At 42.5% G+C, this 5,800-nt stretch overlaps 1 pseudogene; it reads left to right on the forward strand.

The window, feature by feature from the left end:
- Window positions 1-878: 878 nt before the first annotated feature.
- On the forward strand, window positions 879-5,293 carry LOC109677603 (ubiquitin carboxyl-terminal hydrolase 27-like; annotated as a pseudogene).
- The last annotated feature ends 507 nt before the right edge of the window (window positions 5,294-5,800 follow it).

A 5,800-nucleotide genomic window follows, 5' to 3' on the forward strand; every position in this document is an offset into this window, starting at 1 on the left:
TTAGGGAAGGCCTCTCTAGGTGTTGCTTGAGAAGAAACCACAATGAAGACAAAGTAAGATATAGAGGAAGACAGTTCCAAGTAGAGTAATGTGTATAAACATTGAATGTAATGTGTATAAACACTGAAATGAAAAAAAATTATATGTTGAGGGGAACTTTGAGCTTACATACATTTAGACATCACTATGCAACAGTTTCTATACTAAGACCCTATTTATCTCTTTACATACTAAATTATCCCTACAACTCCAAATTTTAAGTGCTACCATTATAATCAGCTTCATTTGACACAGGAGGAATCCAAGATAGAATGTGGTTAGGCTATCCATTGAAAGTCCCACAGCCAAGGGTGGAAAATCAGGATCAAAAACCCATGTGTGATCCACAGCCCATATTCTTATCTAACAATCTACCCTCTCAGGCCTTAGATGCCTCCCATATCAGTGAGAGTGGAAGAAAGGCCAGGAAAGGACATGACTTGCTAAATTCACACTCTAAGGCAGAAACCATGTTGAGAAAAATTCCCAGGGCCTTGCCTTATTTTCCAATCCCAATTCTAGAGCCAAGGGCCTACTTCCTCCTTTCTCAGATGTTCACTGAGCCTCCTGGCACAGAAAATCCTGACTGGCACTGTCGATGACACGTAATGGCCACTTGTTAGAAATGAAGAGATACGTTGGGTTTGCGCTCTAATTTGCCATTTAATGTTTTCTCCAGCTGTACCCTTACATTCCCCATCCCAGCGCTGTGTGCCCTGGGGTATCTCCATCTGATGACACTTCTGTCTTTCCTGGTTAACATGAGCTCTTTGATTTCAAGGACAGGCTTGTCCCATCACTCTGAGCCTGGCATGCAACAGACTCTCGGGTGACAGCTTATGAATCGATTTCCAGGTAATTGTCCCTCTGATACACACATAACTAACCGTGGGAAATGAAGTTGTGTGATATATTCCTAGCACAGTGACTGCAATGACAAAAATTCATCACGCGTTTGGGTGTCCTGCCTGGGCAGTGCCTCTGTGCTCTGAGACACCCCCCTCCTGATGTGTGGGATCTGAGAGTGCTGCCTGAATTTTGTATCACTGGACCAGGGTATAAATAAGGGGGGAAGGTAGGAGGTAGCCCAGACCCTTGGAGGAGACTGGCCATGCAATGAGAGTCCCAAGTGGAGTGGAAGCCAATTGATAATACTTTCCTTCAGTCCTACTCGAGGACAGGCAATTGTTGCACCCTCCCTTTTGGGTAGATGGTCTCTGGAAAGCGACAGCCAACAGTGGAAACAGGAAACATCTTTCTCTGTGCTCTTGTTGCCCCAAGACCCTAGCATGCAGCCATCTGAAACTTTACAGTCTTCCTTCTCCCATCCTGTACCTCTTCCCATGAGCTTTGTTCCACCACTCCCTCCCAATAAGATGGACTGCCTTCTACAAGCCCATAGGCAGTGGACCCAAACAAACATGGAGTCAAGCCTTTGAAACCATAAGCCAGAGACCCTTCCTCTTTTAAGTTGATCTGGGTCAGATGCTTGTTACAGCATGGAAAGCTGACCACCAGATGACAGGTGGAACAGCTTTTTTTTTTTAACCAGGGTACTCTGAGCCTCCGAGATGATAGCTTGCTTAGAGTTAGAAAGATGCTTAATAATGGCGGGAAAGGATAACAATTCTCTCTAGACTCCCAGGCAAATGCTCCTGCTAATCATTTTCTCTGAAGACTGATTTCAACCTGTCAACCTACAGTCACTGTGGGGAAATTAGAGAACTGATGTGAGTCTTCTCTCCCAGACCATGCTGCTCTTCACTCAGATAATTCAAGTCAATTCACAAATATATTCAATGCTCTTAAATCACTAACATCCTTTGGGGGTGGGTGGGTGTGAGGCATCTACCGGATGCTACTTCTGGCCCTGGGAGAGCTGACCCTAATCCTGAGGTTTACAGGGGAGTTCATGAGTGTCCCTGAGACACTATTATAGCAGTAAACATTTCACTGATAAATAGTAATATTGTTGGGATTGGAAAGGAAGGGCCAAATGCTCTGGAAATAGCAGCTTTCCTGGGCATTGTGGCCTTGGAGTCTGTTTCTATCTAAGGGAGGGAAAATTCTCCTGGGCTGTGAGCTCCTTGAGTACACAAATTGTACTCTGTATTTCTCACAGCACAGCCTTGCACAATATATAGTGAAAGGACTGATCTGTATTTGTTGGCTGCATGCCACTTTGGAGTACTAATGAGGTCCTTTTCCTGAATGTCATGTATCAGGAATTGTGCTCTTTGCTGATTTTAAAGAGTGGAGTGAGAAAGACAAATGTGAACATTAATGCTGCTTGTCATAAAAAATTCTTTTTGTATACTTGTGCTCATCAACTTACATAGATTTATGTCTGAATGAACACATTGTAAATTTAAAATATTGTTCATTTAAAAATACTCAATATTTCTAACCACCATAGCTTAGCAACACATTGAACTGTAAAGTATTTCCCGTTTGTGTTTGAGTGGCTAACTGAAAAAAATTGTTGAAAAAATTGTTGTACTTCGTATTTCTAGCCCAGATCAAAATTCAAAAATTGAAGTATTGTTTCTATTGAATAAGTATGGATTTTGTACCACTGTAACGTTGAAAATTCTTAACTCAGTTTACCATATATTAGGAACTGTCTATGCTGTGTTGTGATTTATTATTCATAACAGATGAGGATTATTATTTTGATTTTAATTGACAGATAATACAACTAAGCACCAGAGATAAATGTTTTATCTGAGCTTACACAGCTAGCAAGTGCCTTCACTCCTTTCTATCTGAACCTGTTGCCCTTGCTTACACATCGTGTCCCCTGCACTCCATAATATCCCTCCCTCTGCTATCTAAAATTAGACTCTAATGGTTCCCTTAGGGATTCATGCAAAAAAATTCCCATTGCTCTAAACCCCCACCCCACCTGACTTCAATGAATATATTTTTTCTTTGGATATCAAGGCAGAGGTGGTCCTCTTTTGAACAACCCTGTGGAGATGTCAGGAGAGAAGGCTGAATGGAAAGTAATTCGAGTGCAAGTTAACCTAAGCTTTTAAATAAACAGAGGAATCATGGACATTGTGGGGGTAGTAGAGGGAGTCACAAGGACTTGAGATTTTCTTAGAGTCAGGGGAAGCTGAGAGGAGGGAGTGGTAAATAAGCCATGCGGGAAACTACAATAGCTTGGAGACTTGATTTAGAGAGGTTGCAATGATAGGAGTAAGGCAGAAAGCTCTCCCAATGTGTGCTCCCCTCCTCCATGCAAGCGCTGAGGCTGTGAGTTTGCCCTGTCTCAAAGGCCTTAGTACCTGAAGAGGGTAGGGCAGATAGGGTCCTGTCCTCCATATAGGGGTTAGGGCTGAGGAGAACAGAGGCATCCTCTAAGCCTTTATAGCCAGTGTCTGCTTGTCATAGTTTCTTTCCTGTGTCATTCCATTCCTCATAATAATCTGTTTTGGGAAACTTCTTCTAGAATGTTGTGAGATGTACTGGTTATTTGGGTCCCATTTTGCCACGCTCAAGCTACCAAAGGAAGGTGGCAGAGCATAAGGTAGCAGTGACAATGGTTGGGTTGGTCTTTGGAACTACGAGCCCGACCTTGGAATAAGAGGACTCCCTCCCCTCATTCTAACTTCTACACTAGCACCACCCTGTCCTGTCCTGTTCAGTGCCCTTGTTCCAGCTATACCCAAGACCTCTGCCATACTTCCGACTCTAGCAACACCTTTTGACAGATTACTGCATAGAGTGATTACATGGGTAGATGAGAAATGGAGGTAGTAAATGTAAATGATCTACTATTGTTTTCTATGAAGCAGAACTTATAAGATCAGGAAAACCAAGGCAAAATCGTGTGTCTTTCATAGTAAGTGTCACAACATGTGAGTAGTGTCCACTTTTGCATTTCCTGTGTGTCTTTGCCTGCCTTACAAAGAAATGTATTAATGAACATACTGACAAAACAGTACCACTTAGCTATAGACCTCTACCATGGAGCTATATGTTGTTTTATGTTTAAGGATTTTTATATGTCAACAATTATCAAAGGTAAACACCAACATTATTAAAGCAGTGAAAACAGTGTTTATTTAGTAACTAGTGCCAATAAAGAAAAGAACTGAGCTCTATTCTGATTTGGGAGTTTTAAAGGGAGGACGAGAGAGGGGGAGAGCAGGAGCTCAGTGCAGTCATAGAAGTGAAAAAAGTAGAGGGTTGGCCAGTATAAATGTGATAAGGCCAGCTGTGTCTGCTGACTAGAATTCATCCTCCCATAGAGACAGGGAGAGGAGGCCGTATTGAAGGTCCTTGGGAGAGATATTTCTGAATGGTAAGCCCTTTTTAGTAAATGCACTAAGGAAGGAAGGTCAGGGGGCCTATCATAGGGTGTTGACAAGAACAAATAGTAAATCCTGTCATCCTGAGCTTTCTCAGGCAGGCATTTTGATGGAGGAGATGGGGTCATCCTAAGGACATTGCCTTATGCTGCTGGAAGCAGTTCTGGAGCTTCAAGTCTCTTAGTGAAGGGTTTAGGTAAAGCAGTCATATGCTGAGAGTTCTGCCATCCTCGAGATACCAAGCAAATAGCAAGAAAAGAGCAATGGAAAACTTGGAACTTCCAAGCCTTCATTTTAGCAGATTTCTCACGAGCATTGTATACCTCCAAACTTTGGAAAGAAGTATTCCTCCTGGTAACCAACTAGACAGGAGGTAGAACTGCTAGGGCATAATCCAAAGAGGAAAAAAACCTCAAAGCCTACTATCAGTTTAAGATGATTAATAAATCTTGGCCACAAATGCTTTAATGAACTGCATTGTCCAGGTCCTAACCTACACTCCAATACTAAAATACATCTTCCTCTCTGATGGTCACCAATGTGAAATGTCAAATGTCTAGTCCGTGAGATGTCTTCACAATTTCAGGAGCTGTATTCTGGATATCCATTTCCTTACATCCCCAATAAGTAACTGCACCTGGTATGGATGGATACATGTTTGTCACTGAGCAGGATATAGGCAACAGGATGCTCATGAGCTCCTCACTGAAGCATTGGGAATCCTACACAGGCGCTACAAAAATGATGATGCTGGCAAAGTGCCCAATAATCTTAAACACTGGGATCGCATCATAGACCAAATCTTCACGGGTTGCCTGCAGTCTGATGTTACCCTTCAAGCCTATCAAAGTGTCTCTATCACATGCTGCAACATATGTTTGGACTTACCTGTCTTTTCTTCCTCATCCTGGCTCAGAGAAAGAGGGCAGCATGAATAAGGAAAATCCATACACCAAGAGCCACCATGCTCACTGGCTGCCTGTGAAGATTCACAAGCTTTGAACACCTATGAAACAAGACCAAACTCAATGCAGTAGTTGTAGTAGCTTCATCTCACAATGAGGAAATTGCCTACTGTGTCCTGTTTTGATCTCAAGTGGTTTGAACACATGGCCAAACAGAGGCATAGGATCACTACATACATTTCCTTTCCTCTGGAACCGGATTTGATACCTGTCATGGCCTCAAGTAAAGAGAGCAGAATGAACAGAGAGTTGCAGCTGCCAACCAGTAGCGAAAACAATGATAATATTCTTTGTTTGCTATGTTTAATCACCAAGGAATCTTGGAGAATGGCCACTCCACTACACCAGCTTCATCTGGCACTGCAAGTGCAATGATAGTGTCATTGCAAGGCCAGTGTTAAGGACATACTGGATAGTCAAGAGTGTTTACTATTCTATCACAAACAGGTCCTGCAACATGGAATGAGTAAATTTACCCAT

Source organism: Castor canadensis, chromosome X, assembly GCF_047511655.1.
Source record: "Castor canadensis chromosome X, mCasCan1.hap1v2, whole genome shotgun sequence".
NCBI lineage: Eukaryota > Metazoa > Chordata > Mammalia > Rodentia > Castoridae > Castor > Castor canadensis.